Here is a 12,764-nt window from a genome sequence, read left to right on the forward strand (position 1 = left end):
CTTTCTCATGCTGAGGAGCCCAGAACTGGACACAGCACTCCGGGTGTGGCCTCACCAGTGCCGAGCAGCTGGGAGGGCTCACTTCCTTCAGCCTGCTGCCAACACTCCGAATGCAGCCGATGATACCATTCACAGCATGAGCATGTCGCTGCCTTGCGTTCAACTTGGTGTGCACCAGTAGCCCCGAGTCTTTTTCTGCAGAGGGGCTTTCCAGCTGGTTGTTCTCCAGCACATACTGGTCCATGAGGTTAGTCCATCCCGGGTGCAGGACTTTAAACTCCCCCTTGTTGAACTGCAAGAGGTTCCTGTTGGCCCATTTCATCCAGGTCCCTCTGGATGGCAGCATGACACTGGTGTACCAGCCACTCCTCTCAGCTTGGTGTGGCCTTCCAGCTTGCAGATCATTGCTGAAGATGTTGAACAAGGCTGTGCCCAGGATTGACCCTGAGGTACAGCACTAGTTACTGATCTCCATCACACTGCTCATCACCCTGGCAGTTCAGCCAGTTTCCAGTCCACCACCCTCTATGTTCACCCAGCCCATACTTCGTCAGCTTTGCTATGAGGATCTAACGGGAGACTGTATCAAAGGCCAGACTGAAGGCTGGGTAGACAATATAACACAAATGCCCCCAGACAGTTAACTAAGTCATCGTATTTATTAAAGCAACTGGCTAAAGAAAAGCAAAAATTGAGCAAAAGTGTGCTAGGCTGTATTAATAGAAGTAACAGAAGTCCAAGCATGATTCAGTTAAATGTTATGACACCAGATGTTGATCTCAAATTCACCGATTGTAAATTGCTCTAGACTGTAGGAGGAGACACCCTCTCATGTGGCAATACCTGAATTTGTGTATCTTAAGCTGAAACCTTTTATTAATCTTATAGCCTCAAGAAAAAAAAAAAAATAAATAGGTAAATTCAAAAAGGCAGGCGGACAGGTAGTATGTTACCCACAGTCAGGGGACACTGGTAACAGCAACAATTCCTACCAGTTACTGACCCAGGCACAGGGACAGCCCCAGTGCTACTGTCAGAAGCAATTGCATAGGCTTTATTAACAGTGTGGTCTCTCACTCTCACCACGATCAGTGATAATCTAAATAGATTAGATATACAAGCTCCTTTGATATCATAGCCAAGTCTTTCCTGCTGAGGTTTCTTAGAGCAACAGATCTACACTTCATTTTTTTAAAAAAATTACTTGGTAACAAATCCCCTTCTTAGCATACACACTAGAGCAACAGCTCTGGATCGTAAAGACTCTCAGCTGCTTCATTCCCTTAGTTTTCACTTTACAAGCAGTTCTTGCACTCCATGATATCCAGCTGAGAATGATTTATTCATTGGTATAGCAAAAGTGATTTTCAGAGCCCCTGCATGTGACCAGCACAAAAAAAAAAAGTGTGGTCTGGCACAACTTTGCATTCTTTTTTCATATTAACCATTTTTCCACTCTCTGAGAGGACAGGCAGAAGCAAGCAAAGATGCCTCTGGCCATTTCCCAGAGAAGAAACAACATTTACAAGAGCCAAAGTTATTTAATTTTGCTTGTTTTGGAAGAAAAAAAAAAAAATCCAACCAACCAGAAACAAGAGTTTTAGAAGGTCTTTGGTGGATACTGACGTTCCCAGGGCACAAGCAAGGTAACCAATAGACTTTCCTATGCAGATGTTTGCTTATATTGGCTTCCTCTTCTAAATAACTCCCAAGTATCATAAATAACCATCTCACTAATGTTGTAGAAACTGAAGTAAATGACGGGGTAATTGTTCTCTGGCCAATGAAGTCTGAGAACTACAGAACCTTCTTTTGGGAGAAATGGGACAGGAGTGGAAGATATATTCCCCTTTTCTCTGCTCCTTCCAATACCTCTCAGAGGGAGACTGTGCAAGAGTGATCACAGAGACAGGGGTCTGGAAATTGCACCAGGCTCTCATAATGAAATGAGGCAAGAAAGACAAAAAACAGAGGTAAAAGTAATGATTCAAGGGACTTATTTCATTCTTTCAGTCACATTTCTTCTAACACTTTGTTTAATTTTGTTTTAAACATGTCTCAAACAAATAAATGGCTCGTTTTCTAGCAAAGCCTGCAAGCCTTTATCTGGGTTAGCTCCACTCCAATTCAGCAAATTTTTCTTTTTAAATTCCCATGATGCTAAATCAGAAATCACTGCAATAAACAAAGAGAAACAGGATAGAAAGAGCCAGGGGTTGGGAAGAACAGGAGATTTGCAACTCAACTTTGTGGAAAAAACAGTTTCCTCTCTCTGCTACATCTACCACAGTCAAACAGGCATTAAATTTTGAATATACACAGAAAGAATCTCAAGGACAAAGGTCTGAGTTCATCCATCCTAATTTAGGGTGGGAAGCTACAAGTGTAGAAATATTTCAAAGCTCCTTATGTTTCAAGTTATCCTTTCTATTAATTTGTCCAATAAATGGTAGGACCACTACCTACAAACCTGTATGATTTCTAATATGCAAATTGTAGTTATTATAAATCAAATTATTCAGTATAAATTAAATGGAAGAATAAATTTTACAAATCTATAAATAAGCCTAAGGAAACACACTGTCTCCGAGTTCCTCAGTCCAACTGACTTGAATATCAAAGCAGCTCTTCTTCAAAACAGAAGTGCTAACACTATGGCAAATCTGTTCCCCAATCAAACAAGAAAACTATACAAAGTTAATAAGTTAGTTTCTAAATCTAACTGTATGAATAGTTCTCAGGAAAGCTATTGGGAAATAGCAGAATTTACAAGAACTTAAAAAGAAACTGCTCAAAGTAAGCTATGCATATAGAAGGTCAAAAAGAGCAAACACAAAGTGATGAAAACTCACCCCACCCCAAACATTGCAAAGAGTAACTCAAGAAATAAAATCTTGGTCTCAGCTTTTCAAGGGGGTGGGGGGGGGAGAGGGAGCAGAGAAAGGCAGCTGGTGGGAATGAGAAATACGAAATGGAATTACCTTGTTGAAGGTATAGAAAAATTCAAGAATCCTGTTATTCCCAAGGAGATTCTGCATAATTCCTACCCCAGAATTTGGAAGGGACAGCACACTAAACCACAAATCCAATTGTAAAAAATATTTTACTAAATCTTTCCAGTGCAGTGTTACAGCATAAGTTGCTTCAGCCTGCTTACTCACCTCTAGTCCTCTTCTGAATATCATGTTTTTTCCCCCCTTACAGTTCTGGAATTTTATCATAGTACCTCTTGAGTGGCACAATAATCCTGGCCCCTGTTTAAGTCTTATGATGCTACATCCCCACTCTGGAGAACTCCCCTCTTCCCCAAAACAGTTTCCTGCTTTTCCTTCAAGCAAGCCAATAAATACCTTTCTCCCCTTTACCATGTGGTTATCACCCTTCGGCATCTCGCTGCACTGGGCTACTCAGTGTCAGTTCTAACAAAGAAAGAGGCACTAGGCTGAGAGCCAAGGAGCCTGGCTTACGTTACCGGCGTTCACCATATTCCTTTGTGACTATCTCATCATCTCTTCAGCCAACAACTTTATCCAAAGCATAGCTGCAATATTTAATTACTGCAGAACGCTGATCTCATTTTACTCCTTTATTTCATCTTGCATACAAAGTTCAGCTAAACCAATGGAAAAAAAAGTACAGAAATTGAGATAATAGAGAAAGGCCTCATCCCCTGCCTTTCCTCCTCTAACTACAAGACACTCAGTGCTTTCTTTACCAGTTGATCAGGTTTTCTTTTAACTGTTATTGCTTTTGGGAAGGATGCTAAAGGCCATCTGACCTGGTTTATATAAAGAAAACAACTGTGGTGCAGGAAACTGGCTGACAAAACAGTACCAAAGTAGGAAGAGAATTGCTAAATTTCCATACTAGCTCCTATATCTATTCTTTCTTCATTTAAATGTATAATACCCTTTTTATTCTACATCATATGCTGAATTTTCTGTGCTAGAATATAATTAAATACATCTTCTGTTCAAAGTATAATGCATCTTTTAGAAGTTTTCCTGAGCACAAATTAGCAGCCTGTTGACACCACCAGAAATGTCTCCAAACCAAAAGAGTATAAAAGCCTAGAATTCTAATGGTATTTGAAGACTTCTACCCTATGCCTCAAGTGTTCTGCCCCTCACATTATAGCCCAAGTCATACTTGCGTTCCCACAGAATCCGAAGTCTATGGAGGTGTGTAAACATAGCCTCGCACGCTGTTTCACTTCACCTTGTCAACTGTGCTTGGAACCAAGTGGCCCACAAGCTTTTGCGTTCTCCAGATACCAGATGCCTCCAGCAAAGAGCAAGCCCTGTGTGTTGTCGACAGAAGAGAGTTAACCGAGTGCAATATATTAAAAAAATCCTAGGGGGAAAGCCATACTCTAGACTAGAGAAGAAAGGAAAAAGCTGCCAAGGTCCCCACTCTAAGAAAAACTCTTTCAAGCCCCAAATCTAGCGATCAGTTTAAAAGCGAGTGTTTTAGCAAAATGTACTACCCAAGCCTCTCAGAGCATGACTTCCCTACACCACTTCAGAGGTGTACATTCATATATGACCTGTGCATATGACATGCACAAGACACACAATGTGCATGGCTGTTGCTGGGCTGTACACCACTACTCCCATGGTCTGCATGGGGGATAAGGAGGGGCACTGGTGGCTTTCTGTTGCTGGCAAGGGCAGGTGGCGGGGACCAGCTGGCCGCAACAGCACGGCCAGACACCGACAGGCTGGGACATGGGGACTGGCTGGCCAGTGGGCTCAGGGCAGGCAAGAAGATGCCAGGGCCAGACCATAAACATGCCCCAGCAGCGAGGGACAGGAGCTGAGCTACAGCAGCCCACCACACACCCAGAGCATGGAAGTGCCTGTCACAGTGTGAGCTGCGGACAACGACACCAGAGCGTTTCAGTAAGCCTAAATGCAAGTTACATCTCTATGAAGGACAAAGGCACATCTGCTGTAAAGGTACAGTGTTCCCTAAAGCTTACCGAAAAGCCTGGGGGGAGTGTCCACAGCCAAAAAAAAAAAAAAAAAAAAAAAGAATTTAATAAGATGGCTGGATGAGCAACTGAGTGTTTATACACACCAAGGCTCCAAGAAACAGCTCTGCAACAGACCCGAGGAGCTACACAGTTGGAAGCTGAAGTTCCAGACAACAAAATTCCAGACAACAAAAAGGTGCAGATCTTCAACTACAAAACCTGTTTACCTGCATTTTTGCTGAATTCTCAATTATTTAATAACTTTAAACCAACATTCTTCTAAAATATGTATCCACTGCTAAGTGATGCTGTTTCTCTTGTCTTTTCACAGAAGACAGAAGAGACACTCAGTACATCTTCTTCCGACTTTAAAATCTGTTTGTCTTCTCTAAAAGCTACGATATTGATTTGTATAAAAAAAGTTTAGATTCAAAATGAAAATACAATTTTTGTAACTGAAAGATAGACACTCTGCCACATGGGAGCAGAAATGAGGGTTGGGCACTGGAGATCTGTTCCTCCTGACTTTTTCACGTGGGGAGACTTAACTGGCCAGGCCAAGCAGATGTATGTTTTCTCTTCATCAGGTCATGCTGGATGTTCAGCCATGCTGAACTTGGATGCAACCCTGTCTGCACTGGGGAGTTACCAGTCTGCTCGCAGATTAAGGCCAAATTATCTGATCACAGGAACCTTCGTTCTTTAGGTCACCTCCTGCATTTTTCCCCAGAGGGAAAGGGTGGCAGTAGTATCTGAATACTCTGCCAAGGCAAAAAAAAAAAAAAAAAAAAAAGCTACAACAAAAAAACCCCCATGCTTGTACACAGAAAGTGCTGCTGTACAAAAGACACTGACAATAGTGATTATTCCTCTTTTATTCTCCATCTAGCCCATTAATTTAAGGCAGTTTTCATTAAAAAAAAAATCCCACTTATAAGCATAATAGTGTTACTATGCAAAACTACATTCATGTTCTCGCTGCCATAATTCCATTCAGATGTTGTTCCTGCTTGTTACAATAATGTTGGGTTTCTCCAGTGTCACACTTTGGGGGTGGTGTTTTTTACAATAAAAATAACTATGAAGAGCTGGGAGGGGCATGAAACAGGCAACCTTCTGAAGAGAGTTCTTCACTATCTGCCAGCAAAGTAAGGTTGAGGAATCAAAGGCCTGAGACATAAGAATTCTTCAGGGATACACAGAGCACGCATTCACTGCATAAGAAATAAGTTCAGTGCTAAGGGCCAGTTAGTACCTGTGACTTCTTGATACTGAGTTGGAATAAAAACGGGAAGTTCTTGTTAAACAACTTCAGACTAGATAGATAGAAGGGAGAAAGCAAAGCTGCACTTAACCCAGATAATCTAATATATACAAATAAAGCACCTGGAACAGATCAAAACCAGAAGTGGCAGACAGGATTAGTCACCAATGTTAAAGTCAACAGGAGCATTCACCATATTCTCTTCCATTATAAGAGAGTCCAGGGAACCTGCAGTGCTAAAGTAAGCGACTCAAAGAACAAGATGAGTTACTACTCCAGGTCCCAGGTCACCTTGTCTTGTCTCTTGTTTATGGCACCTTTGGGGCAGATAACATCTCTGTTCCTTGTATAGTGTCAGTGATCGCAGAGGGCCAACGGCTCTTCAGCGTTTGGAGAGCCAGGGGCCAAGGGGGATAATACCATCTCACTACCCAGGGCTTGGTCCTGCAATGCCCAGGCAATGGGAGCAGGGCAGGCCCAGTGACAATGGCAGACAAGGTCAGCTGAGGGTCCAAAGTGCCACGCAAGCTTGTGGTGACAAGGCAGGCCCGAGGTCAATCCATTGGTCAGGGTCTGTTACAGCACTAGCAAACTAGTAGGCTGCGACAAGGCTTTTACTATCACATACCAGGTTAACTTGAATAAGTAGTTAGCACACCTTACCTCGGCACAGCCACCAATCCTCCACAAGGTTTCAACAGTTCGTGCTCTTCAGGCCAGTCCACCCTGCTTCTTGCCTCTACTGCATCCTCCTCCTTGTCTCTCCTACCCCCACAGCACTCTCTGCTTCTTCCAGGTCTTTCTTCAGTGACTGCTCCTCTTCCCTACCCCTTAGAGTTATTTAGCTACTTAGCAGGAACCAGCCACACCTGCACCTTACCCACATCAGCCAACCCACTGCCCCTGGAGCCAGCCCACAGCTGTATATTACTAATGTTAATCAACCTGTCTTCATCCCTCTGTAATTCCTCTGCAAGGGCCAGGTCCAGTGATGGTGACCAGGGTCAGACACAGCTGATATCTGGGCCAGGTCCACATGACGATGCAGGTGTGAGCTCAAGCTGGGCGGTCAGCCATGGGTTGGGGCCAAGACGCGGATGGCTGCTGCTGGGCTGCACATCAGTACTCACATGGTGTAGCTCAGGCAGGACAGAAGGCCCAGGTCTGACCTGAAATGAAGATCCTGGGGCTATCGGTATGGGTATGGATAAAGGTCATAGGAGAGTCTGGTGAGAGCCATTAAGGCCCACCCCTACACCTAGGGCCCCGATATTTACGCTGGATGTTCACATTCAGCCCCCTCTTCCTCTGTTTCTCCTCTGGATTTTGTACAAAAATGTCCTTCCCAACTGAGAATTATCCCGTTATCACTGCTCTCCATATATAAAATGATGAGATTTGTGAGGTTCAGATTCTAAGTCGGATATGGATATGTTTAAATAGTTTTAGGGGAAATGAAAAAGGTATGAAGGAAAGCAACGAAGCATGATGCAACCTGTAGAGCAGGATCGCGCACCACCTAGAGATACAAACTAGTTGAATGCACTTTGCTCAGGGCGAAACACAAGTGCCTTCTGCAGGTCACCTTTGGTTACTGTTTCAGAAAACAAAAGTCCAAAACAAGGGAACTGTAGGGCCTATTCCATCCTACCCTCTAAAACACTGACAATCGCCAAATTTCCCTTCTTTCCAGCTTCTGTTCCAGGAAAACTGTTAATTCCTCACAGCTAGAGACATCCTACTAGCCAGCGTATTGCTGTAGCAGGCTAGTGGCAGCTGTCCTTTCTAAAGAATAAACACTAACCTCTTGGCTGGTCTGAGCAATGGAACGGATAATAGCTTCAAACAAGAACCAAGACAAATCATAAAGAAAAACTGATCGGACAACTTAGTAACAGCAGTGCTATGAACAGAACTAATGCCTTTCCAGTTTGTACTTCCCTCCTAACTTGCTAACACGTTTTTGGTCAGGTGGTAGACAAAACAGAGAACTGCTAGGTTCCCTGAAGCCTGAGAGGCATCATAAGGGAGTGAGGTCACGATAAAAGACAAGCTCCTGTCAGGCCAGATTTTCACGCTGCAACCCAGCCTGAAAGAAGTCACTGATAAGAATGGTTCTGAACAACTGGCTTCCTGGCCACGGATTTAACCTTGAGCAGTTAGAGGCAGCAGTCCATCCAAGCACAGGCAGTCATTTTCTTCCAGTCCACTGTGATTTCCAAAGAAGGATGAACGCTACTACCCTAGGGGCAGGTGCTGATGTCTTTCTTCTCAAGTATTTTGGTCAAGTTCATCTGTGTGTTAACACCAACAAAAATCTAGAATTGGACTGAGGACAAGACGGCCTTGGACACGCATTCCCATGTTACAATACGTTTCTTTCTCCTCTTGCCAGTTGTGCTAACACACTAGTTTGCAGAGCCATTATGTGAACTGGACCAGGAAGCAATTTCCAAATTTTAGAAAGTTTTAAACCAAAATTTCATTTAACAGGGTTTAAGATGAAGTGGCAGATGTAAGGTGCAGGTGTTAGACACAAAACAAAATGAAATACAAGATGCAATCCAGTAAAAAACAATACAGAGCATCTTTTTTATTTATTGATTTATTCTTTATTATTCCTAAAGCCAGTAACATTTTTCATGGAACCATCCTACTTTAATCAGCTTCCTCAAATTCTGGATGAATTCTTTCTGTCTCTCAAACTGTTACTCTGGTCTGGGTTTCCTGCATTGATTTACAGCTTATGTTGGCATCTCAGCTATTCAAATTATTCTTTGTTTTCAGTATACTCCCCATATCCCTGGTAAGCCTATGTGCTGTAGTGATAACCAGAAATCAAAGTTTTGTGGCTTCATGGACTCTTTAATTGTATGGATCATTTGCATAAGACAGTGTTTTAATCTAATTAATTTTACAACACAGGTAACTTAACCAAAATGACTTGATGCCACAGCATCAGTTTTGTTCATGCATCTGCCACTGCTGCTGTTATTTAACTCACGGAGGTGAACATGTGTGCAATTTACTATGCATACTTACACCTTTGCAGATGCGAAGCCTGAAGGTCCCTAAGCATTTCCTAAAAAGGAAAAAAGAGTCACTTTGCCAAATGGGCACAAACTTTTAAAATCTACGTGTCAATTCTGTGGCACTTCACAAATTCGTGCCATATCCTCCTAAATGCTGCTGGGGTTCACAGAAACACTCCAGCACAAGCCTGATCAAAAACTTTGTGTGCTGTGCTGCTTCCCTAAAACAGCAACGCAGCAAAGCTCTCCCAGCTGTTGCACAGCTGCTTTTCCCGCTTCTCAAATTTGTTATCACACAGGTGCTACCAGCGTCGCTGATGGGCTCTGCTTTGGCCAGTGGTGGGTCCATCTTGGAGCAGTCTGCAACTGGCTCTGTCTGACACTGGGCCAGCGCCTGGTGCCTTCCGACAGAAGCCAGCCCTGTAGCCCCTCAGCTACCAAAACCCTGCCCCGTAAGCCAACATACCGTTACTGATCACCACAGGTCTGTGCTATGTGTTGGGTTCCGCCTCATATACCACCAAGTCGCAACAGAACCAGACAAAATTCTCTAGGCTACAGTAGCAAGCGCTCTTGGACTGGTGTGAGCAGAATGGAGTGGCCTGTCCACCTTTTCAAGGTGTCCACTTGTTAGTGTCCTTTGGTGCTTACTCTTAGAGCGCTGAAGTCTTAACAGCTGTAGCAACTGCTACAATCTGAAATGAGGTTCACTCACTTTGTTTTATCCCCCTGTTGCATCATGTCATTGACCCAGATTATAACCAATCTGGGGCAGCAAATGTCTCTTTCTACTGGCTCTCTGAAGGCGATTAGCATAAAAGAGCCCTGCTGAAGACATTGGTTACGAACAGTAATTACTCAGTTGCATTACTAAACTAATCCAGTGTAACAATGCATACGTACATTACAATTAATAAAAAAAGCAAACAAAATTTACAAATCAATGCAATGACTGAGGATTCTTTAAAAATAACCACTATTATCTTGGAAATAATATAGAAAAATAAACACAACCAACCTTAAGAATAAGAAAGTAGTAAAACTTCATTACTTATGACCGATTGGAAAGATGCAGGTAATACCATCATGCTACAGTGTGATGATGAAGGCCTTTGCAGACCATTAGGAACGCCCTTCTTGCAATCAGCCATTCTAGATAATTTTCACTCACGAGTGCCACGGAAACTGGCTCAGGAAGTGTCAAACCTACTCAGATAAAGTTTATAGACCTTGGAATAGCACTATAATTTTGGTGATATATTTGTGTGTACAGCGATAGTGAACCTGAAAGTAAAACGAAGTGTTCAGTTTGATAATCAGATTTTTAAGTTAGTTTTGAAAAGCTGGAACAAAAAAGGTCCACAAATACAGTCTAAAGGGTAGGGGGAAACAGAAAACAAGCCATTTTAAGATGTTCACTTTATTTAATAAATGAAAGAGAAGACTGAAAAGTGATGTGTTTATTTTAGATACATTACTGAGAAATACTTTAGTCAAACATAGGTTATCAGACTCAACGCAAAATTAACTAGATTAAATTCAATGTATAGTATGACATAGAAGGCTGAGACAGAGAAGCGATGGAGTTCGACTACAAACTCTGTGAAGCCCATTGCACTGGGATTTTCCTCAAGTAACAAATACCCAAGAAGAATAATTCAAATAGGACCTTGCCTGCTAATAGAATCTGGAGCCAACATTTACAGGGATTTTAAGTTCCTTTACAGAGCATTTAAGACTGTATTACAAATCATTATTATTTATGGAATAAAAGGTTTGTAAAGCCACACACTGAAACCCTGTAGAAAATTTTGTGAAACAGTCCAGATTTGACTTTTTGGGGCATTTCAACAATTTATACTTAAATATCATACAGGGAAAAGCCCCAAACTCACATGAAGTCTTGCTTTCCTTACAGTCATGTTTGGTTCAACTCCTTTTGAATCTCTTCTTTAGACTAGGAGTGCTATTTATCCAATCTAAATTTAGGTGTCTATACCCAAGATAGATGGTTTGGCTCCCTCTGTACCCAGTGAGGTTTAGCCGCCAGTTCATCTTTCCGGCCTTGAAGGTCTGAAAATTGCATCCACAGACATATTGACAAGCTCTCCAAAGACTATGCAATTAGTATGGGATGACTTGCCCAGATGTTGACATCTACGTAGCAGTCACCAACGTTCAGTCTGATAAATTCCACCTTAAATACCCGTATCATAACCGAGACACTACCAGCAATCTCATCACTTTTTTGGGCCTCAAAAAAGGTCCTTTGCAGTCTCCTGACAACAGAAAAGATACATTACCTCAAAGATTTAAATAATCAAATAAAATTCTATGGTCTGTTAGAGAGCAAAAAATGTTCTGTCCACAGGAAGAGAAGCCAAGGAACTGATGAATGATTACCTTGGTAGATCTGCCTCAACCATGAATGTGTTAGCCTTCAAGTAGTTTCTTCCTTCCCCACCGTCCATGTGTCTCCATTTTCTAGCATCCTGCAGCAGATCAATACAAAGGAGAAGAAATTGAAGTCACAGTGGCTGAATAAACCAAAATAAATCTATGCAGAAGCTGCACTGCAGGCCTGAAGCCTTCCAGTCTGCTTTCAAGTACTCTAAACCCAGATTCAGACCTGAGTATGCCAAAATCAAGTGTGGAGTTATCTGTCCAGTTATCCAGGAGAACTAAGAACCACAAAAAATAGCCAAAGGCCAAGCTTTAAGCACAAAACTGCATTGTAGGAACGGAAAAAAAAATTATAATTATCAGAACTGGCACATGACTCGGAAAGATATTTTCTGCACACGAAACATGGAAATGTACGTAAAGATCACAGGGCAGCAATTATACGTGCAAGCGCACAACATAAAGAAACCAAATGATAGATAAAGCCATTTCTTCAGGTACATGTAAATTTGAGAAAGAAGTTTACCAGGAGTTTGCAAATAGCACCAAAAGATTTATATCCATATGTACATTATCAGGAGGCATTAAAAGAGGAACAATGCTACTGAGAATTGCTTAAATTCCCAGACACAGCCTGGTAAACAGATGGTAGTAACAGTGGCTAGGTCTAAGCAGTCACACAGGTGATAACTAACAACTTCCTCACAGAATAATCACAGAACCAGTAGAAAGAGATACACTGTAAAATTTAGTTTTGCTAAGGGAGATTTTTATTAGAACTCTGACCATAAAAAAACCATAGGAAGTGTATCCTAGGCTGTGCTTCTGTCTGCGAGTGTGACGTATATCCTTTCCACCTAAAGATGCTGCACGAGAACCATCGTGTCAGTCATGGCTAAACTGCTGATAACTTCAGTCAGGGAAGGAATCACCTACATCTCCGCAACAGACCTTCAATGTCAGTTTTCTTTGGGAAAGTGGTCAGGTGACACAGACTCGAAGACAAGCAGCATACAAGTGACACACACAGCCCTACCTGTCTTTTGCCACAACCTGCCTGTATTACCAAGATAGCACAGGAAGTTTAGAT

General features: G+C 42.2%; 1 long non-coding RNA gene across 1 annotated transcript; it reads right to left on the minus strand.

The window, feature by feature from the left end:
* Positions 1-10,716: 10,716 nt before the first annotated feature.
* LOC119144997 lies at positions 10,717-12,294 on the minus strand. Its single transcript, XR_005103269.1, has 2 exons — positions 11,675-12,294; positions 10,717-11,550 (listed from the first exon to the last, which is right to left on the minus strand). It is a non-coding gene; the product is annotated as an uncharacterized LOC119144997 (long non-coding RNA).
* Positions 12,295-12,764: the final 470 nt, after the last annotated feature.

The sequence above is a fragment of the Falco rusticolus genome, chromosome 3 (genome assembly GCF_015220075.1).
Source record: "Falco rusticolus isolate bFalRus1 chromosome 3, bFalRus1.pri, whole genome shotgun sequence".
Taxonomy (NCBI): Eukaryota; Metazoa; Chordata; class Aves; order Falconiformes; family Falconidae; genus Falco; species Falco rusticolus.